This window comes from Schistocerca americana, chromosome 11, assembly GCF_021461395.2.
Source record: "Schistocerca americana isolate TAMUIC-IGC-003095 chromosome 11, iqSchAmer2.1, whole genome shotgun sequence".
In the NCBI taxonomy this organism is placed as follows: domain Eukaryota; kingdom Metazoa; phylum Arthropoda; class Insecta; order Orthoptera; family Acrididae; genus Schistocerca; species Schistocerca americana.
In genome coordinates this window covers 56,699,587-56,723,951 of record NC_060129.1, presented here as the reverse complement: position 1 = coordinate 56,723,951, position 24,365 = coordinate 56,699,587, and the positions used below count along the sequence as shown (strand labels likewise).

At 38.5% G+C, this 24,365-nt stretch overlaps 1 protein-coding gene across 1 annotated transcript in view; it reads left to right on the top strand.

Moving 5' to 3' along the window:
- Window positions 1-24,365, top strand: part of LOC124553686 (phosphatidylinositol phosphatase PTPRQ-like) — a 418,566-nt gene that overhangs the window by 9,431 nt on the left and 384,770 nt on the right. The window contains exon 2 of the mRNA XM_047127584.1: window positions 1,701-1,923. The gene's annotated coding sequence lies outside the window, so the exon portion shown is untranslated. The remainder of the gene's footprint in view (window positions 1-1,700; window positions 1,924-24,365) is intronic.

Genomic DNA, 24,365 nt, shown 5'->3' with positions numbered 1-24,365 from the left:
AGATAAGGAGATTAATGTTGTTAAACTTGTAACGAGGTAATGCTTACGCGCCGTACAGTTTTGTTTCACTCTCAACAGAAAGGAAACTGAACCAGAGTGTCGTTTCTGTTGGAGCATTTGGCAGCACTGGGGACAGGCAAGAGTAAAATACATCTTACTCGACCTAAGCTGTAGCTGAAATTCTGAAAGGTGATCCCATTTTTATGACGTACGCACTTCTATATCGTTCATTGATGTCAATATAGAGTATGACGCGCAATAAAAAATATAAACAAATACAAGTAGCGACATAACGGTAGTAAGACATGCGGCGTATGTACCCTTTGTGTTTCATTTTTGTTGGGAAGGGTATATACCTCCACCGAGTCACTGAAGCGAAAAGCGTTGAGACTTTACATTGTAAATGTTGTACAGCGACTGAAATGAGAAGTGTTATACCATGAAGCACCTGTCCAGTTCGATCAAACTTTTTGGAGATGTTCACCACGTAACAGTATTAAGTGAGCAAACCTATTGTACCACTCAGGACTGATGCCCATTATCAATATCAGTACCAGGTATAATCCCTACAGGCACGAATAAATTTTGTTTTCGATGTGGAGTGACAGAACAGCCGTATCTATAGACTACGCTTATTCATTTCATGAACATTGCTGATGACATACTGGGATGGTAGTGTTTGTGGATTTCGCTTTCATCCCAGACATGTACCACGTGTGCCACACAGGGGACAGAGCAGGCCAGTCTAGCATCCGTAAATTCTTCAAGCTATGAGAGATGTGAACCGTATTCTGGGATCTTGCGTTATCCTGCTGGAATTTGCAATTTGGTAACCAGGTTATGAAGGGTGTGACATTACGGTTTTCTAGCTTTACTCCACTAATTACGAATTCAATTCTGCTGCCATATCCAGCAGCCTCCCCCCCCCTCCCCCACACAGCATGTCTCAAGAAGCAGGCTGTATCAAAATTACGTAACTTACTTTGGTTCAGATATGCACACCTTCTCATGGGTGAGTCCTTCTTCAGACTTTTAGCAAAGGTGTTTAGCTGGGAAGTTTACTAGTGATTGCCGATAATTTGTCGTACTATATAAATTACGTAACACGACCATCCCAGTATAATTCTCCTGTCACTTTGGAAATACGTTCTGTCTGGACACGTCAGATGTCTATCCTCGCGTGTTAATGAATAATTTAAATGTTTCAATAAGTGCCTTGTATTCTGTTACTGGTCTGTTTAATTCCTGTCAAACTTGCGTACTGTCAATGGATAATTTAAGTTGTCCAGGAAAAATGGTGCAAAGGCAGTTGCGTAAGTCTGCAGGAATTTCTTTAATGTATGGAGGCAGAAGACTTTTGCAGCCAGTCATATACCAAAAGCAGTTGGACTGAACTTCCAGCATTAGGTTGACATTAGCGTTATCCTTGGAAGCCGAAAAGCAAAAATGAATGCTTAGCAATATCAGAAAAGGGAAGTCTTGTGTTCTTTCATTTAAAGGGTTTTGCTGGCTTTAAGCCAAAAATGATAATGTAGATAACTCCTCTTTAACATACGTTTAGTCATTAAAATGTGAAATAATAATACACTGTTGATATCTAAATTTTTATATTTCTCTATGAATGATTTGTTCTTTTTGCCTCTCTTTGCATCCTTTAAAGTGATAGCCTAAGTAATTTTTGTGGGCATTTTCTTTTTCAGACATTGCACGAAACGAGTAATTATCATGAAGGGCATCAGTTTTATTACGGTACGGATTTTGGATATATATATGACGGAGACACTACCGAAGCAAGTGTTATTAAGCGTCTCTATCCCAGTACGGAAGAAACTGTACTCAGAAGCTCTGGTCAAAACTTACTCATTACAAGTGGACAAGTATGGAATTCATATTCCTTCAGACAACGTGTTTCATATACGACAGGTACGTAATTTACTGCATCTCAGCGACTGTAGACTGTTTAGGTACAATAATATCCTCAAACCGATACATTCTCTCGCTGAATGTGTATGCATAGACTATTAAAAACAAAATACATCCTTACATTTTGTAGCAACAGAAAGTGATATCGTTCATGAAAAGAATAAAAACGGAATTATGTCTGTATAAATATGTTATCTTCCCATAAACTATATGTGATGAACGTATGTTCTACTCATCAGTTTTCTTCCTCTTTACTCGAGTGCTGTAAGAAAAAGACAATACTCCCTGTCCCTGTTTACAAGCTAGGGTTTAGCATTCTTATAAGAACGAAAGAAACGTCGTTAATTGAAGTGAACAAATCAAACACGTCACTTTCAAGACACGTAGGTGAGATCTACAAAGCTTAAAAAATGGAAAAATACTTCCACACATTGCTGTAGGTGATGAGACGTACATGAGATGAATGAGAGATTAAACAGCACTATAGAAAAATTTGCATTACCTCCATGTAACATCTGTAACTGTGCTTTCGTGTTGAAATTTAAGCTCCCTTTATGTTTAGCAAGTATTTTATTTTTGCGAACAGCCCAATCGTTTTCTCCAAAAAGAGCCATTGATTCTGTTTCTAATCGTACGTTTGTCGCAAGTGAATTTAAACCATCCACCTCTCTCAAATACGTTTCTACACTGCTTGCAAATAAATTCGACTTGTTGAGTGCTACACTTCCCAGCCGTAGATGTGTTCTTCTTGCAACCAAACGTAGTGCTGTCCTTAAATTTGTTGTACAAGTTTTAATGCCAACGTAACATACTTTTCCACTGGTTAGGACGTATAGTGACCGTGATAGAGGACACTATTTACAGCACAACTGTTTATTATTCACCTACCTTCGAAACGAATGCAGTGAACGAGAGTGGTTTGAAAAATCGTCGGAACGGAATAGAAAAAAGTACTTACATCACTGAAACTTTTTTATTTTTCAATGTATTCTCCTTGTACATTAATGCACTTGGTCCAACGATAGTAGTATGTGGGTCACTTCGGACCACTTGTCCTTCTTAAGGTTAAAATCAACCATAAAATAATTACAAAATTATGGTCCAATCTAACCATAAAATACCCGGCCCACTTCGGACCACTCCCTCTTATTAAGGTTAAATCAACCATAACATAAATTCAAAATTATGGTCCAATCTAACCTTAAACAATTATTCCGCTATTTTCTTTTATTGCCTCATTTATGGCGGATGACACCTTAACCAATCTTAATTATAATTTTTTAATTTATGGTTCGAATTATCCATAAATTAAACACCTATCTACCCCTCTTCTAGGGTTGAATTCAACCCTAATTTATCCATTATTTTATTTATATTTTAAGGTCCCAACCCACCATTAAATAGACCTCTATCTATGGTCTCTTTTATCCATTATTTTATTAGTTACTTTAAGCTCCGACCTCACCATAAACCTTTTACTAAATTACAGCCTACCCTGTGTGCTTCCCATTTTCCATTATTTTATTACTTACGTTAAGCTCCCACCACACCATAAATATTTTCTAAAATAAATTAATTTATTTTAAACTCCCACTCCACCATAAATATTTTCCAGAACTATTAATTATTAATTATTATTAATGGATCGATTTAACCTTACTTGCTATTTCTTTTTTACCTTTTTTACCTGGTACTTTTGACCTTTATTTTATTAGTCATTTGCCGATTTTTCCTCCCCTCCCATCTTCTACTCCATTTCATGCTTGACATCTATCACAAAGTGTACCTTCATTTTATGATTAATTGTAACCTTAAACAATTATTTTCTCTGTGCTCTATTGCTACCTTAACTTATCTGATTAATACCCCCAAGGAAACGTTTCTATAATACCACCAACCATAAAATTTTATCAAACACCTTATTCATTTAAAGGTTACTCCCATCCATAACTATACACATGAGTGACAGGTTTGTAAGAATGCAATAAGTAAATAAAAGGCGATTCAAGACGCTTAGGTGTACGGAGGACTTGGTCGTGAAGCCATTACGCAATCCGAAACAGATAATCAGAGGAGCGCCGCGGAACTGCCGCCACACATCTGGCATCCCGCCAAACCGCGAGGTGAAGGCCAGCATGACGTGTACAACCGCATCTTGCGCAATCGGTAGCAGCTAGAATGTAATCACATTGCACTAGTCTCGTTCATTCGCTAGTAGATGGCACTCTTAACAGCTTCAGCATGACTTATAACCCGAACACGCCTAGTTTTCTCTCTCCGGCGTGGTTGCTCAGCGCGTTCGGTCAGGGGTCTGGCCAGCCTCTGTAATAAAGAAACTGAGTAAAGCTTTCATCGTGGAATTTTGAGTGACGTCATGAGACGTCCGCAAAGAACCGCTCTCCCTCATCAACCAAGATGCGTGGGACGAGATGTGGTAACAAAGAGGAAAAACCCTGTGAGGTGAAGAAAGCAGCAAAGAAGAGACAGAAAGAGAAGTCCCCACAGGGTTCCTTGGCGCCAAGGTTTTGCTGTTTTCGACATTTTTTTCCAATTAAAATAATAAATTTAAAATAATAAATTAAATAAATGAACAATCAACTAATACCTCCTTGTAGCCTGACGAGTATAATGAAAGGTGCTGACAAACAAGCAGTACTTCCTTTTGATATAAACAGGGTGCCACCACACCTAAAACAGATCGTTTTTAACTATCTAAGAAAGCTACAGTATTTGCAACTGACCATTATGGAATTAGTAGAAGACCAAATTGACCTCTGCAAAATAGGTGAAAGTATATCACAACTAGAAAAAGAATTTGAAACGTTGATGGTTCACCTTACGTAACAAAATCAAAACATTTATCAGATTTTAATGGTTAAAAACCATTAAAATATTACATTACTTTTATTCACCCAACTATTATGTGAGTTATCAAACCCTAACCACTTTACATATACTTTGTCACCCTTCTTTCTGATTACTTTTTCTACAAGATAGACATCTGGATACTTAGTTTTTTGTAATTCTTGTTCATAGAAGTTACCTTCAATTTCTTCTTTATTTGTGTCTTTCAGCTTGTACGTGGTTGGAATTGTGTTGCTGATCTGACTCACTTCAAATATTTCTGTCGACCAGTTAGCAGTATAGCCTTTCTCAAACAAACCTTTCAATTTACTGATCCTAACTTTATCACTTATCTTGAACTTGGGTGGGCCTGCTTTGAGTTCAAGTGTTGGTAGCAATATCTTTGCATTCTTTTTAGTCACTTCTATTGGTTTCATCCCTATTGTTCTATGTTTTCTGTTGTTGTAGTCATATATGAGCTTTCGAAGTAACTCAATCCACTTTTGATTACCTTGAATCGAGAATTGTTTCCACATTTTTTCTTTTAGCGTTCTGTTAAACCTTTCAACTACTGATGCTTTAAGTTCTGTAAATGTGGAATAGTGGTTTATGCCTTCAAGCTTCATCAGTTCCTTAAAGTGTTTATTGTAGAACTCTTTACCATTATCTGTTTGTAGATTCCTTGGCTTCCTTTCTTGTAGAATACTTTAAAAAGCAATGGCCACATTCACACCTGATTTGTTGTTAACAGGAATAGCCCATGCATACTTTGAAAACACATCAATAACCGTTAATAGGTACTTGTATCCTTTATTAATCTTAGACACCCCTTTTAGGTGTCCAGAATCCATCTCAACTAAGTCAGCTTGCCACAAATCATCTATACCATAAACTATGACAGTTCTTCTTGGGAAGTTCTTTCTCGATGGTGTGTGAAGCTCGTTTACAATACCTTCACGAACAGATGGTTGGTATACACCACAACCTACATTTTCTACGTCTTTTTGTTTACAAATTTACTTTTCCTGCTTTGGCATTCCGAACAGATACCTTCAATCCTTGTTCGTCCGTTTTTAGCTGCCACGCGGTGTGGATGAAGGGTGTTCGTGCGTTTTCTACACTTTAAACACCAAATATGATAGTCGTCCATTTATTATTTAAAAAATCATATTTTAAACAATTAAAAATGAATTTTTGTGGGTACTTATCAGTACGCACTTTTTAAAGATCCTAAAGACCTTTAAAAAGTCATTCTTAATTCTCAATATCCTCGACAACTGGTATCAGTTCACCATAAATTAGAAATTTCACGTTAACAGGTACGGTTTTAGCACTATCTTTTAGTCTTACAGAGAGAAAATTTCCTTCATTTATTGTTATTGAATGGTTTCCACCATTAATTAGATGTATTTTGTCATATACACTTACTGCCATATCAAAGTCCTTAGTTGACAGACGTCCATTAACGTTTTCACCAATTGCAACGACTCTTCTTAACTGAAAGGTGTATTCAAAGTTGTGTATTTTTTGTTCATCACCTGTCACAAACATGAATTCAACTGTTTGTTTATCGTGTATAGTGCTCTGAGAGCTCTCAATATACGGCTTCAAATCTGATTTAGTAAAATAATCTGAAAGAACTTTCTCAATCTCCTTCTTGCTGTAATAGTTACTGAATTGTGTTAAGAGACTTGTGTATTGTGCACTACTCTCTACAAGTTTTGTTTGCAGAAACCTCTTGGTAACTACATCCATATCATCAACAGGATCATCGACATTGACTAATCTTCTACCTAGAAAATTTATATAACTCTTTGATTTCTTCATCACATCTGTGAAATATTTCTGAAACTTGGTAAAACCCTTTTCGACATTTTTTATCTTATCTAACTCTTCTTCCGTCATTCGAAACGCTATATCAGTAGCTACAGCTAGTTTATTCCCAAAAACGTCCATTTATTACATTCAAAATATCGTTAAAATTCCACCCATCTGAAAAGAGCTTAAGTACGAGCATACACAGGTGACCACAAATATACTCGTCATAATACTGTATTCTTTCTGTATTGTAGAATAAATTCTTTGAACCTAGGTAATGGACCAATTCATCAGGTACATTTCCTCCAAATGAATCAAAAACAAATTTTTCGTCGCTTTTTTTGAAGTAACAGATCCAGTACGAACCAGTGTGCTTAGACGAATCTAAATTAACAATTCCTGATTCGTACTTTAATGGTTTATTAGGTAACTCATCAATCATGTAAACACCTCTGAAAGATTCAATTTTCAATTCTTTTGCTAGTTTTTCTATGTCAAAGTTGCTTAAAGCGTGAGGGTAGTCTGCGATTATTTTTTTGAACTTTTTTTTTCATTCCAGATCCCTTCTTTTCCATTGCTAGATTGTGTCTCTTCTGTTCAGCCAGTTCTGCATCTACTTTCTGTTTATTATGAACGGCGCTAGTGATTGCAGCAGCTCCACCAGCCAATGAACCAATTGCGCCTAAGGCAGCCAGTATCAGTGGTAGGAATCCTCCTTCGTGCTTACTCATACCAGAACCCTTTTTTATCTTAAGGTAATCAAGAATCTTTTTCACGACAGGTATAGATAGTGTTATAAGTAAACTACCACCTTTCTTAAGTTTATTTGCTTTCTGTTTCATTTGAGCCTCTGTGAGGAAACCATCAAGAAACCCATGACTTTTCGAATCATCATTGGACAATTTTATTTTAATAGATTTTGCTTTTGGACTCCCTCTGGGGGAAGCATTGTAATCAATACTAAATCCTCTCATTTATTTATTAATTTATTTCAATTTTAATTTTATGCTTTAAAAGCATAAAATCTGCATTAAAATTACACCTTTTCACAAACCAAAACCGTTTTCATCGACTTCCAACCCCATTCCCAGTTTCCGTTTCCCGAACATTATTCCAGCAACAGCTGTGGAAGCTAATCTCTCTCCAAGTGAAGCATCTTTACTGAACATCCTTTCCTTTGCAGCTTTTTGTAGTTCTTTGTCAGCTACGTGTCTATTCTCCAAATCCTTATGATCTCGATAAGCAATGTCATGTTGTTTACAAGCTTCGTCTAAAGGATTGATTCCTGCATCTCCTCTAGCTAATCTTTCTTCTAATTTGGTGGCAGGGCCGCAGTAGTTGTATCCAGGAAGGTGCAATTCAACCGGGAGATTATTAATTAGCGTGTTCACTAAACTTTTCCCATGTTTTTCTGACTTCCAGAAGGTGTGAGGGAGGTGGTTTAGAAATCTAATTAGGTAAGGGATCCCCTTCGGATTATCGATAATAAAGTCATTAAACTTATTACTGAGCATTTTAGTAATTGCAACTTTTTCATTGTGGTAGTTGGTGTTTCCAGCATTTTCTTCCCCATGAATAACCATAAGTCTATCAATTAAGTCCCAGACATCGTCCATCCAGATGTATTCAATTGGCCTGTCACTATATTTCTTCACGAAACCATTTCCAGTCTTTGTGGGACTTACCTTTGACCTCTTTATTGCTTTGTATATGGGCTTGATTAACCTGTTATATTTTTCGCTTGCACTTGATTTAGGTCCTTTTGTGGGGTCGTTGTTCTGATATATAGCATTTGTTAATTTTAATATATCCACATAATTGTCATGGTCATCAAGTGGTACACTCTCATCTACATCTTTCTGTGTTAGAAGATTCATTAACCCTTTAGTAGCTTTAATTCGTTTATCTTTAATGATAATGTCGTCATTCTGAAAATTAACTTCTGAATCACCAATAAAATGCTTACCATTATCGAATCTTAAACCAAATACCTTATCATGCAGACCTCCTAAGTACTTGGATACAACAGGGCCCAAATACGTTGTTGCATAATTGGTTATAGCAGCCTTTGGTGTACTAGTTAATTCACCCTTCCTAATCAACTTTTCCCTTTCCTTCTCTTCAATTTCTGCTAAGGTTCATTCTAATCTTTGTTTTGTATTTGGTGAAACATCACTGTCAGTATCATAACGCCTGTCTTTAAATATACTCTTTTCAAATGACGTTTCATCAGCTGTTGAGGGAATAGGAAACATGTCTTCGAAATCTGCTTTTTTTGTATGAAACCAGCTGCTTTTCTACTTCTCTGTTTAGTTCTATTGCTTTTATTACATTATACCCAAACCCTCTAATTCTCCCTTAACTTCTTTAATTGCATCGATAACATGTTGGTCTTCTTTTTTATACTTTTCATACTCTGTTATTGGCTGTTTCTTCCACGATTTAAAACCTTCCCTGAGTTCTTCAAACTTTCTTCTGTTCTTCCGTGCACTCTTAATAGCATCAGGATTATGTTTTGCAAACATCTTTATTGTATGTGATTTTTTATAGTAAACGTAAGCGTTAAGCGTTGAGCGTTAAGCGTTAGACGTTGAGCGTTAGACGGTAGGCGTTGGGCGTTAAGCGTTGGTCGTTGGGCGTTGAGCGTTAAGCGTTGAGCGTTAAGCGTTAAGCGTTAATCGTTGGGTGTTACACAGTTTAAGAATGTTTTGATCTTACTTCTGTACTTGACATCATTAGATTTACGCGTTAAGTCTAGCGTTATAAAACCAGAATCGTCTTCATTCCAGCAATTACTACACATGGTTTTGAAATCATCGTATCTCATATCACCGCCAAAAAATTCGTTATAAATATGATTTAGATTCCTATTGTCTTGTCTAAACACGTTCAGGAAGTTCAGGTTATTGCGAACCAGTTGTTTCGGTGTGTTGGTGTATGTTTGTGCTAAGTAAAAACAGTCTACTCCTTTGTGTCTACCTCTGGTGAAATATTCCCTAACTATATCTTGGTTCTCCAAAATAAAGTCATCAAATATCACAACCGAATTTTCTGTACATTCATCTAAAGGTATTATATCTTGCGCAGCTTCAATGAATGATGCTATTTTTAAATCGGTTTTTTCTCCTAGTTTGTCACACATTTTCATTAGTTCTTGATACTTTGATTGATCTATACTTTTTGAATATATGTATACATGATTTACTTTGTCTCAGTTCAGCCACCCTGGTGCTAGAAGGTAATTGTCGATCATCAGTGTTGTTTTACCACATCCACTTGGACCGATAACTCCACAACGTGTCGAATTAGGTAAAGGCTTACCATGCTTCAATTTTCTTTTCCTTTCTGGTATTCTAACTTTAGGTTCCCAGTCTGTCTTCATTTCTCCTTTCTTTATTCTCTATTTAATAAATGACCAGATTACTTAAGTTGAGTGGTAGGTCCTCTGTACTAGAAAAGAGGTTGACAGTTCCGATTAGAGACCACTTTAAAGGTGTGACCTTAAAAGGATTTTACACGACGTTCTTGACTCCAAATGTAACCACAAAGAGTAATAAGTTGTACTATGAGAAAGATGGTGTGGTTAACACATTAAATATTCCTCCTGGGCAGTACAGTATACAAAGTTTGAAAAATACATTCGTACCAAAAACCCTGAAATAAGTATTAAGGCAGACAAGGTTTCAAACAGAGTTGTTATAGAAAGTGAAGTGAAGCTATTTATGGACAGAAAGGATAGCATAGGAAGTGTGCTGGGGTTTGATAATCAAAGCGTTGAACCTAACACAAAGACTATTGGTACTGGTATTCCTAAAATTATACCTTTCGAAACGATTAGTGTTCATTTCAACTTGGCAGATGGTATGTTAGTTAAGGGTGGTGAACACTACCACAGAGAAACTAATATTATAGCTTCTTTTAAAATCGGTGTTGAGTTTGGTGGCCCTATTATTTATGAACCACAGAACCACTCATTTGTTCCCCTTCACGATAAAATTCAGGACTTGGTAGTAACTGTAACTGATGAAGACGATAATTTGATTGATTTTGGTGGAGCCGATGTCACGGTAATTTTAGAAACGCAGTAAAAATTTAAACTGAAAAACTCAGTTAATAAATGAACAAGATAGAAAGTTATCAATACCAGTCTTTTCCCGTAAATGAGAAGACGAAATTTAATGTAAACATACCAAACAAAGATGTTGAAATAGACATCAAAGTTGGTGATGGTTGGATTGACAGTAAGAATGCTTTTCTTTATATGAATTTTAATGTAACTCACGTTAATGGTTCTGATTACACTAGCTACGATGGCAAATCTAATGTAAAGCTGATCGACAATTTTGTATCGCAGTTGTTTTCCGCAATTACCATTAAAAAGAAAGGAGTTATCATCTCCAGAATCGAACATCCCAGTATTTCTTCAACGGTGTTGTATCACGTCACCTCTTCAATTGCTGAGGATGTAATGTATGAAGGGAACTTTGTAAACAATGGTAAGCTAAAGTCAAAATCAAATGAAGCATTGTACCCACTGAAAATGTTGGGTGGGTACTTTAAAGACTACAAGGAGATTATGTGGGAAGGAGATATAACGATTTGTTTCACTTGGTGCGCGAGTGGTGGAGATGCTTTGGAGAGATGGTTTTCAAAAAATGCTGCTGGTGTTGATATTGATGGAACTCGTCCAGAAGAAGGGAAAGTAACCATCACAAGTATGGAAATAAGAATGCCTGTAGTTAAATATGAGCCAACTTATGAGCTCGATCTAAGAGACAAAATATTCAGAGAACCTAAACTTCCCATTTCATTCTTTGAACTACAGACTCAAGAGATAGCGGGACTCAGTGGTAGGAGGAACTTTGAAATTGACATTACCAATTACTACACATCCTTAGAGTTTGATATGCCTTACTTTATTTTTGTTGTGTTCCAGACTAACCGAAAAGGCAACCAAGAAAGAGATTCGTCGCAGTACGATCATGTCAACCTTCAAAATATTTATCTAAAGAATGGTAGAAACGAAATATTTCCTGAGGAAGCATGGAACATTGCTCCTCCTTCAATTTACTTCAAGGCCTACAATGCATTCTTAGACTTTAAGCGGATAACCGAGTTAAGAGGTGATTCGAAAATTAGTCCTTACAGCTTCATTAATTCGTATCCCATTTATGTTATTAATATGACCAAGAGGCGGAATGTTGTAGCGACAAACAAAACAAGTATGAAGTTGTGCGCAACTTTTAATGCTAACATACCTGAAAACACTACAGCTTATATTGTGATGTACACCAAAAAGAATTTGATCTATGATGCAAAGCATGGAATAGTAAATGAAAGCTTTTAATGCCTATTTCTAATGCCTATTTTTAATGCCTCTCAGGCATTAAAAACTAAAAATTAAAAATTAAAAATGTATTTTATAAAAATTCTATGATGTGTCTGGGTTTTATGTTAATGTCTCCGTGTGTCATACCTTTGTAAACCATTTTTAATCCTATAATAGACCTAGAGTCTTCCCAACTAAGGATTTTGTTGTACCTTTGAGGCAAACTAACTTTAAGTTCATTCTCGAGTTCTAAAATGTACCCACTACCGAATTTCATTGTCTTGAACACTATGTCTGTAATAAGATACTCATAATCTATTTCGAGATCTCGCAAATGAGTAAACGATGTTTGTGTGTTAAAGCTATTGAGTTTTAGTAGAAGTTGATGTTGTTGGCTATTAATTTATTAACTGAGTGTTTAACTAAAAATTTATTTCTGAAAATAGATTAAGCAAAGAAAGAATTTGATGTTTTAACCAGTAAATAAATGGAAAGAGATAAAAAAGGATATGTAGAATGTGGATGTGGTAGGGTCCTAAGTTCTAAAGATATAATGTCTCATCAGAATAGACCATGTCACGATAAAGCTATGAAAGAGAGAGGCACAACAAAATAAATTAAGAAAAAGATACAAAGGTACCTAAAATACGGAAATGGATCTGAAATTAATGCATTGATTACAGAATGGGAGAAGACTAACAAGAAATAATTGACTTGTGCAACTCACTGGGAAGATTTTTTCTCACTTAAAAAAATGATTTTTTTAAATAAATAAATCAGTAAATAAAGAATATGTCAAAAGAAATTAATTATAACTATACAGCTAAACACTGCAACAATTGTCGTATGGACATTACTTATAAAAATTGGTCCAGGCAATTGAAATCAAAAAACCACCAAACGAACGATCCAAACTATGAAGAGGTGGTTGGTAAACGGAAAGATAAGGTGACTCTTCAAGATCTAAGGTCTATAGCTAAAGATTACAATCTCACAGGCTTCTCCAAATGGACTAAATCACAACTCGCTAGTGCAATAAATAAGACCAAGGATATCATGTACAAAAGACAGGATTTGGAAAAGCTTAGTGTACCTGAGCTACGAGAGATCGGAAGAAATAATAACATTAAGGCAACTGTAAGGATGAAGAAATCGGAAATAATTGAATCTATATTAAATACGCAAGATAATATTTTTAGAAATAAGGTAGCACAAGAGCTAAGCTTTCACGAAGACCTGATAGAACCTTCAAAAGGAAAACGGAAACCTACAAAATCACAGAAACTAGATCACGATTTATTAAGTATTGTAATGGCATAGAAGTAGATTACACCATAAAAATTGACAAAATTATGGAAGTGGAGAACGCTATTAACGCAATGATTAAATTGGCTAAAGAAAAGGGTAACTACAAAAAAGGTGACAGGTTAACTTTAGCAGCAAACAACCCAAATTTCCATCACCCTATCTCAACTGTTGTTCAATCTGACGTTAAGGCCAGATCCTTCATGAATCACGTTGCCAGAATTTTATCTTCAAACGAAAACCTAAACATCACACAAACCACGTTCAATGTCAGGATTTTAAACATGCCTAGAGGGCAGGGAAGATCAAAAATTGTCAATTTGTCTGAAGATATTCACACGAAAAAATGCATAACCCAACTAAAAAATAAAGATAACCTCTGCTGCCCAAGAGCCATTATAACAGCTTTGACGTATAGTACTAACCAGATTTTAGATAAGGTACTCACTGACTTAAACATCAAACACTTAAGACAAGGAAGGAAAATTCAAACTGACCTAACTGAAGAGCTGTGCAAGAGACTAGGAAGCTACAACGAAGAAGGTTTTACTCTAGAGGATATAAAGAACGTAGAGAAATTACTAAACATTCAAGTTAAAGTAGTGTGTGCCGAAAATTTTAATTCAGTTATATACTCAGGTGAAGAAAGAGACACCAAAATTTATTTATACAAAAACGGAAACCACTTTGACGTCATAAACAGTATGAAAGCGTTCTTAGGAAGCGTGTATTACTGCGACAGGTGCAATAAACCTTACAACAACAAGGATAAACATAAGTGTAAGAGGAAGGTGAATGTGTGTATTTTGTGCGAGAAACCCACACACGCGATCGAAGATAAAGCGAAAGTTTACTGTAGAAAGTGCAATAGGTACTGTTATAACCAGGAATGTCTGAATAATCATAGTGAAGTGTGTAAGGAAGTCTACAAATGCAGAGGATGTAATTTAATTCTTTTAAGGTCTAAAGAGCACAAGTGTGGATATTCCTTTTCTTATAATTGCATGGAACCGTTTAAGGTTGGTGAACACCAATGTTACATACAATACAAACAACAAAAAGGTGGTAGATGTGAAGGCGAATGTATTTGTAATGCTAACGATAATAGTAAGTTTCTAAAATGTTATATGGATGAAAACAGGCTAGAATTGTTCAAGAAACCAAAGATTAAAGACCTCCAAAAACGATTCTTAGCTGGTGAAATTTCTGAAGTAAGGTATAAGGTACTAATCAACAATATTTTAATTGATGTAGACCCCTTTAAATATATTACTATTGCTAGTGTATGTATGGCTATTTATAGGTCTAAGTATCTCCAAGAAAATACTATGGCTGTTATCAAAGCTGATAAAAAATAAATGTACAGTAAATCATCTATAGGGTGATTAAATACTTTCGAAGGTGTACAACATGCTTTGAATGGTGGAGAAGTTGTAATTTGAGGTGCAAAGGTTGATGGATACTGTAAAACTACGAATACCATTTACCAGTATCATGGTTGCTTTTGGCATGGTTGTCCTGATTGTTATCAAGAAGAGACTATTAACAATGTTAACAATGAAACTATGGGTGATTTGCTTGAGAAAACAAGAGAAAGAAGTCTTCAGATTAAGCAAGCAGGATATAATTTAGTAGAAATGTGGGAATGTAAATGGGTCAAAAGTAAAAGATACAAGCAAGCTCTAAACGACATAGATGTTGTGAAGCCATTGAACCGTAGAGATGCATTTTATGGAGGAAGAACAAATGCGACCAAGCTTAAAGTACAAAATAGAAAAAATATATAGACGTATGCAGCCTCTACCCTACAGTTCAGTATTTCGATTACTACCCTGTCGGCCACCCTACAAGGTTCTTCAAACCGAAAGCATACAACAAAAACTGGTATGGTCTGATTAAGTGCAAAGTATTACCACCACGCAAGCTTTACCATCCTGTATTGCCCATTAAGAAGGAAAATTAATATTTACTTTGTGTGCGCGGTGTGTTGAAGAAAAATTTTATGTGTGTAAACACTCTGATGACGAAAGAGCATTCATTGGGACTTGGACCACTGACGAAGTCAACAAAGCTATAGAGAAGGGTTACAGAGTTTTAGAAGTTTATGAGGTGTGGCATTTTGAGGAAAAGAGTAATAGTATGTTTAAAGGTTATGTCAAAGACTTTATGAAAATAAAGCTGGAAACAAGTGGGTGGAAGGATGACTTTAAAACTATTGAAGAGTACGTAGCAGCAGTTAAGAACTGTCTAGATATTGACATAAAACCCAATGAAGTATCTCGAAACCCTGGTAAGCGCACTGTTTTTAAGATTTGCTTAAACTCTTTGTGGGGTAAATTCGGGCAAAGACAAAATTTGACCCAGAGTGAATATGTCGTTGATATTAAAAGGTTCTATGCCCTACTTCTGAATGACAAGATAGATGTAAGCAATCTAATTTTTATTAATGACAATATAGTACAGGTTACCTATAAATACATAGATAACTTTGTTGAGGATAGTTTATCCACTAATGTGTTTATAGCCGCATTTACAACTTCAAATGCAAGACTTAGGCTTTATGATATGTTAGACAAATTAGGTGACAAGATTGTGTATTACGATACTGACTCAGTGGTTTATATTGATGATGGTACGAATACTGTAGAAACAGGCTGTATGTTAGGAGAATGGACAGATGAGCTGGGGAAGGATGATTATATCACAGACTGGATCTCTACGGGGCCAAAGAGCTATGGGTACTTGACAAGTAAGGGGAAGGAAATCATGAAAGTTAAAGGTTTTACATTAAACTACGAGAACTCTAAAGCATTGAACGTAAACACCATGAAAGCTATTGTTGATAAGGATATAGATAAGGTTAGATTAAACTACAAAATGATTACCAGGGATTCTAAATCTAAAACTCTAGTCAATAAGAATGTTAGTAAAGATTTCAAAATCGAATATGATAAAAGGATGATTAGGCCCGAGATTGGTGGTATTATAGGAACGTATCCTTGGAGGTATTAATCAGATAAGTTAAGGTAGACTAGGAGCACAGAGAAGATAATTGTTTAAGGTTTCAATTAATCATAAAATGAAGGTATACTTTGTGATAGATGTCAAGCATGAAATGGAGTAGAAGATGGGAGGGGAGGAAAAATCGGCAAATGACTAATAAAGTAAAGGTCAAAAGTACCAGACAAAAAAGGTAAAAAAGAAATAGCAAGTAAGGTTAAATCGATCCATTAATAATAATTAATAATTAATAGTTCTGGAAAATATTTATGGTGGAGTGGGAGTTTAAAATAAATTAATTTATTTTAGAAAATATTTATGGTGTGGTGGGAGCTTAACGTAAGTAATAAAATAATGGATAATGGGAAGTACACAGGGTAGGCTGTAATTTAGTAACAAGTTTATGGTGAGGTCAGAGCTTAAAGTAACTAATAAAATAATGGATAAAAGAGACCATAGATAGAGGTCTATTTAATGGTGGAGTGGGACCTTAAAATATAAATAAAATAATGGATAAATTAGGGTTGAATTCAACCCTAGAAGAGGGGTAGATAGGTGTTTAATTTATGGATAATTCGAACCATAAATTAAAAAATAATAATTAAGATTGGTTAAGGTGTCATCCGCCATAAATGAGGCAGTAAAAGATAATAGCGGGATAATTGTTTAAGGTTAGATTGGACCATCATTTTGAATTTATGTTATGGTTGATTTAACCTTAATAAGAGGGAGTGGTCCGAAGTGGGCCGGGTATTTTATGGTTAGATTGGACCATAATTTTGTAATTATTTTATGGTTGATTTTAACCTTAAGAAGGACAAGTGGTCCGAAGTGACCCACATACTACTAACGATGTTACAGTGCCTTGAACCCATCTCGAAAATGAGTTTCCTCCAGGTCTGAAAAATAGTTGTCAACTCAGGCTATCAATTCTTCGTTTGAAGTGAACCTTCGTCCACCAAAAAAAATTTTCAGTTTTGGGAAGAGATGGAACTCTGACGGAGCCATATCAGGTGAATAAGCCTGGTGTAGCAACATTTCATACCTTAGTTCGTGTAATTTTGCCATGGCGACGGCACATGTGTGCGGGCACGCATTGACTTGATGGAAGATGACTTTGTTCCTCGCTAAACCTGGCCTTTTTCGCTTATCTTTTGTTGCAATTTGTCCGGGTGGTTAGCGTAGTATTCTCCAGTAATTGTTTGCCCAGTGGGGAGACAATCTACAAACAGAATCCCCTTTGCATCCCAGAACACTAAAACCATGACCTTTCCCGCTGACGGAATTGTCTTTGCTTTATTTGGTGGTAGAGAATCAGCATGTTTCCACTGCTTTTACTGTTGTTTGGTCTCTGGGGTACAGTGGTGCAGCCAGGTTTCATCTGTGGTCACAGAACGGAGCAAAAATTCTTATTCGTTGCTCCTAAAACGGGACAAACGTTGTTCCGATATGTTCATTCCTGTGCGTTTCTGATCCAGCGTCAGCAGTCGCGGCACCCATCTTGTAGGTAATTTTTTTCCTTTCCAATTATTCGTTAAAATGTCATATACCTGAGCCGTGTGTCGCCTCTCAACATATATCGCGCTGTAAAGATTGTTCTGAGTCCTTCCATTCCAAAGTTAATTGATTCTTTCATATTTATCGTACGACTCTGTTGAGATTCCCCTATGGCCGCATATCTGGTCTTATCGATCTTCGATTCGTAGCTTCCTGTTAGCCTTGTGTAAGGGGATTAAATCGCGGCCGGAGTGGCCGTGCGGTTCTAGGCGCTACAGTCTGGAGCCGAGCGACCGCTACGGTCGCAAGTTCGAATCCTGCCTCGGGCATGGATGTGTGTGATGGCCTTAGGTTAGTTAGGTTTAATTAGTTCTAAGTTCTAGGCGACTGATGACCTCAGAAGTTAAGTCGCATAGTGCTCAGAGCCATTTGAACCATTTGATTAAATCGTTGGGGAGATGGCCGGTTGGTTGCCTAGCGGTGACGAGTCGGTCGGTCGGGTTTTTAAAATCGGGAATTGGAGAATGTCGTAGTTGAGACCGCGGCGTGGCGTGGCGGTGGAGAGTTGGCTGTTGTTCCGAGAATCCACGTGGTCTATCCTGGCGGTGCGAGACGTATGGGACGAGTTGACGGGACAAGGCTGTAAGCTCTTGCTGTGAACACCTGGGGGCCACGGCTGTGGTTCCGAGTCACTACTTGGTGGGAGCGGCAACGGACGTCTTTGAATTTTCCGTCTGGAGGCGGGAATGACGGACCAGTAACTCGCCTAACCTGAGGAGTGGTATTTCACCGCCGTGGGTGCAGAGAAGACGAGGGCTCCGGTGACAGAGCGCGTGGCTGCGTGACTGTTCCCGGTTGGGTTCGCTGGCGACGTGGACACGGTCGGGTGTGAGGAACCTTTGCATCGGAGTTCACCTGCTGTTTCTCTGCTAAACTGCAAGTTAAGTTGGTTAACGGTTTAAATGTTAATTGAAGAATTTTGGTTTGTGCAACCAGCATCTCGCCTGCCTTGTGGCCTCCTGCGTTCGGGTTTCCTGTCCCTGTCGCCGGTGTAATTATAGACAGTGATCTTTTGGCTTCTTATTAGTAGTGCCTGGGAGGAAGTGTATTTTTGGGCAGGGATTGTGGTTCCTGATTTGATTCCTCCTCCTCCCCCGGTCACGCGTGAGGTCGATGTGATTCCTGAATGTGAGGCGTTTTGGGTCTGTTAGTCCGCTTCTAGCCTGAGCATCCTTTGGGAGACAATGGTGGCTACCCTTACACCCTGTTGGTTAATTATTTCTATCCCAGGACATTTTGGTGTGCAGGACATGGTATTAAAGTTGTTATTTATTGTAAAATGTTAAATGGTCGTGTTTTACTCTGATGGTTTTTGGCCACTTTTTAGAAAGGTCAAGTTTCCCTTTGGTATTAAAGTTGTTAGTTATTGTAAAATGTTAAATGGTCGTGTTTTACTCTGATTGTTTTTGGCCACTGTTTAGAAAGGTTAAGTTTCCCTTTCATTGGTAGGTTTTTAAAATTACGTGGCATTAAAATTGGTAGTTACAGTAAAAGGTGAATGTATCTTTACTTTGATTGTTTTAATCTACTTGGCATCCTTGGAAAATGCTAGTTCTGCCTCCCTGTCAGCGAGCCCTTATAATTTAATATCTTGTTGTGCCAAAGTTTAAAAGAAGTTGGCTCCCTACGTGTTCGGTAGCAAAACTGTATTCAAATTGGTGTTTTTTTTTGTTTCATTACTTGGAAAGTTAATTTTGTTATTAAATGCTTTATCACAGTCTGTTTTAAGTAAAATGACTTTGCTATTAACGGTAAAGTAAAGTTTTTAGTTTCATTACTTCCAAAATTTTGATTTGTTATCAATTATTTTATCAAAGTCGGTTTTAAGTAAAATGGCTTAGCCTTAACTGTAAAGTAAATTGTTTTGAAAAGGCAGTCATGCCTACTAGCTTTTTTGGATCTGTTACTGGTCAAGTGATAAGGAAATGACTTTTAATGGTTGAAGCAATCAATAAAGAAATTGTAAATTGTAACTTAACAATAACCAACTAATTTTGGCCCCGTTTCCCAACTGGGGGTTTTCCTTCATTTATCGTAACACCCGTCTCAATACCCTTTCAGATGACATCTGACAGATGTGAGCAATTTCACTCACTTTCAATCGGCGATCCTCCGTTACCGCCCGCATCTCGTGGTCGTGCGGTAGCGTTCTCGCTTCCCACGCCCGGGTTCCCGGGTTCGATTCCCGGCGGGGTCAGGGATTTTCTCTGCCTCGTGATGGCTGGGTGTTGTGTGCTGTCCTTAGGTTAGTTAGGTTTACGTAGTTCTAAGTTCTAGGGGACTGATGACCATAGCTGTTAAGTCCCATAGTGCTCAGAGCCATTTGAACCATTTTTCCTCCGTTACCATTTCGTGCACTTTTGCAATGATTTCTGGAGTAGTGAGACATGTTGGCCGACCACTGCGCGGATCATCGCCTAAGCTCTTCCGACCAAATTTAAATTCGTTTGTCTACTTGGCGACATTTGAATATGTTGGAGCAGAGTCCCACAGTGTATTCTGGAAATCGGCACGAATGTCCTTAGCTTTCATACCTTTGTTTAAAAAGTACTTAATCACGCTCGAATCTCGATTTTTTCCATCTTCGCAAATCACTACGCGGGAACAACAACAGAGCCACGTCACCGTCACAGCTCTCTTCCGTGGCACGTGTTTACAGGCAGCAGTCCAGTGAGTGTCACGTGAACAACTCGTTGCGCTAGCGTATTACTTCTGGTTATACGCTACACATAGGCGGGTAGGTAATCTTTATGGAAGCTCTGCTACACGTGCAGATGTATAAGACAATGTTGTGTTGTACTGGCTGACACAGGATCTTAGTAAATGGCATTTGGGTGAATATTCATGTAGTTCTCTACATACTGTACTAAATAGTGTTACGTTCTTCTAATGCAAATGAACACATTTTACTCATAGTGAATTAACAATGCTTCTGTGTCCTTGTTATGCTATGTTATGTTAACCGGGGACCTACAAACGACGCAGAGGCTCCGTCCCTGCCGCAGCCGCAGTGGTCCACAACCCCACGACGACTACCGCAGTCCACTTCGCCTCTTCCGCCGCCCAACACCGAACCCAGGGTTATTGTGTGGTTCGATCCCCGGTGGAGCCCCCAGGGAACGTCTCACACCAGACGAGTGTAACCCCTAGGTTTCCGTGGTAGAGTAATGGTGGTGTACGCGTACGTGGAGAACTTGTTTGCGCAGCGATCGCCGACGTAGTGTAGCTGAACCAGCCTCCATTCGCCGAGTCTGGTGGTAAACCACCTAAAAACCATCCACGACTGGCCGGCTCACCGGACCTCGACACAAATCCGCCGGGCGGATAAAGATTTATTAATATTCTTGACCAAGGTTCGGTATATATAAATATACCTTCATCAGAATAAAAAATCCTGAGCAAGAGTACACTTTCATTAGCAAAACCTTAGCATCGGAACTGAGAAAGAAAAAACACTAAAGCTTGAGTAACCGTGAAATTACCGGAGTAATACAGGAACAAAATGTTTTAATTACTTACTAAAATTACATCCTACAATGGAGATCAATAAAACAATTGTGCCAAAGGCGTCGTCAATAATGAAGACATCATCTCCATTTGTACAACATGATTATGGGCACAGGGTAATCGCGAACAGTTTAGCACCAGTACTTCGCCTATGAACTATCGTGACGAGAGTGTGAAAGCACTAGGGCCGATGGTGCGCCGAGAGAGGGCACTTGTGAAATGTGCCAGATATTAAAATCCATGGATACATACACAAGCGCATCAAAATTATTAAAAGTTGTGCTAATTCAATCCTTCTGTCTTAATAAATAAAACATAACAGACTATTTAAAAACATCTATGTAAAATAGAAATTTGGAACTAATTTACCTGTGCCCTAGTGTCAAACAGATGAAGCTTGCGCTGTGGAACACATCTCACGAGAGAAGGCACCAGTGGAATGCGCGAGAATCTCGCGTAACGTAAGCGGTAAAATACGTACTAGCGAAAACATTTTGGTTGTTTTCACTAGTATGTACTTTACCGCTTACGTTACACAGCCATCGTGGATTATCCGTTGCTCAAGAATACATATTATACCCAGTTTACATTAACTCTGTTGGTGAATGACGCTTCGTCGCTAAATAGAACGCGTGCAAAAGAATCTGTCATCGTTCCGTAATTTCTCTTGTAATTTCGACTGTACACGACGTTCGAAGTCGTCGAGATGCAATTCCTGTTACATAGAAATATGGTATAGGTGCAATCGATGTTGATGTAGCATTCTCAACACCGACGTTTTTGAGATTCCTGATTATCGAGCAATTTGTCTTCTACTGATGTGCGGATTAGCCGGGACAGCAGCTAAAACATCTACTTGGGCATCATTATTTGTTCCAGGTCGTGGTTGACATTTCACATGTGGCTGAACACTTCCTGTTTCCTTCAATAACGTAACTATCCGGCGAACGGTCCGGACACTTGGATGATGTCGTCCAGGATACCGAGCAGTATACATGGCACATACCCGTTGGGCATTTTGATCACAATAGCCATACATCAACCCGATATCGACCTTTTCCGCAATTGGTAAACGGTCCATTGTAACACGGGTAATGTATCACGAAGCAAATACCGTCCCCACTGGCGGAATGTTACGTCATACCACGTACTTACACGTTTGTGACTATTACAGCGCCAACTTTCACAAAGCGTAAAAGTGGTCCAACTAAAACATTGGTATTTCTTTACGTACTGCACGAATATGTAATAAAAATGGGGGTTCCTATTTAAAAAGAACGCAGTTGATATCCGTTGGTCCTATGGCAGCGCCATCTAGCGGGCCAACCATAGCACCATCTGGTTTCCCCCTTCAAGCTAGACGAGTTTCGTTCTTTGTAGTTTTTTCGTTTGATACTTATTTCGTGAGATTTTCGGCCCAGTCACTATCAATAGACCACTCTGTATATATATATATATATATATATATATATATATATATATATATAGTGTGTGTTGTGTGTGTAGGTGTGTGTGTGGGTGTGGGTGTGTGTGGGTGTGTGGGTGTGTGGGTGTGTGCGTGCGTGTGTGTGTATCAGAATACGGCGCTGCAGACGGTAACGCCCATATAAGACAACAAGTGTCTGTCGCAGTTGTTTGATCGGTTACTGCTGCTACAATGGCATTTTATGAAGATTTAAGTTAGTTTGAACGAAGTGTTATAGTCGACGCACGAGCGATGGGACACAGCATCTCCGAGGTAGCGATGAAGTGAGGATTTTCCCTTAACGACCATTGCAAGAGTGTACTGTGAATATCAGAAATCCCGTAAAACATTAAATGTCCGACAGCACTGCGGCCGGAAAAAGAATCTGTAAATAACGGCACCAACGACAACGGAAAAGAATCGTTCAACGTGGCAGAAGTGCATCCCTACCCCAAATAGCTGCAGATTTCAATGTTGCGCCGTCAATAAGTGTCAGAGAGCGAACTGTTCAACGAAATAACAACGATACGGGCTTTCGGAGCCGAAGGCACACTCGTATACAGATGTTGGGACGAGTCTCGTTTCAAATCGTATCGAGCGAATACACAATATCGTGAATCCACCGACCCTGCTGGTAAGCAGGGAACTATCCAAGCTAGTGCAGGCTCTGTAATGGTGTGTGGCGTGTGCAGTTTGAGTGATATGGGACCCCTGATATGCCTTGATACGAGGGTGGCCAAGCGGTTCTAGGCGCTACAGTCTGGATCCGCGCCACCGCTACGGTCGCAGGTTCGAATCCTGCCTCAGGCATGGATGTGTGTGCTGCCCATAGGTTAGTTAGGTGTAAGTAGTTCTAAGTTCTAGGGGACTGATGACCTTAGATGTTAAGTCCCATGGTGCTCAGAGGCATTTGAACCATTTTGAACTTTGACACAAGACACGTACGTAAGCATCCTGTCTGATGACCTGCGTCTGTTCATGTCCATTGTGCATTCCAACGAACTTGGGCAATTCCAGCAGGACAATGCAAAAGTGAGGCTCCAGGAGCACTCTTCTGAATTTAAACACTTCCGTTGCACACCCAACTCCGCAGGATACCTTACAATGAGCTGTTCAGAAGAGAGCTCCGTCCCCTCTTACTGATTTATGGGCAGTCCTGCAGGATTCAGAGTGTGAATTCACTCCAGGCTGTGGCTAAGCCATGTCTGCCGGCCGCGGTGGTCTAGCGGTTCTAGGCGCTCAGTCCGGAGCCGCGCGACTGCTACGGTCGCAGGTTCGAATCCTGCCTCGGGCATGGATGTGAGTGATGTCCTTAGGTTAGGTTTAAGTAGTTCTAAGTTCTAGGGGACTGATGACCATAGATGTTAAGTCCCATAGTGCTCAGAGCCATTTGAACCATTAAGCCATGTCTCTGCAATATCCTTTCTTTCAGGAGTGCTAGTTCTGCAAGGTTCGCAGGAGAGCTTCTGTGAAGTTTGGAAGGTGGGAGGCGAGGTACTGGCAGAAGTAAAGCTGTGAGGCGGGAGAGTGAGTCGTGCTTGGGTAGCTCACTTGGTAGAGCACTTGTCCTCGAAAGGCAAAGGTCTCTAGTTCGAGTCTGGGCCCGCCACACAGTTT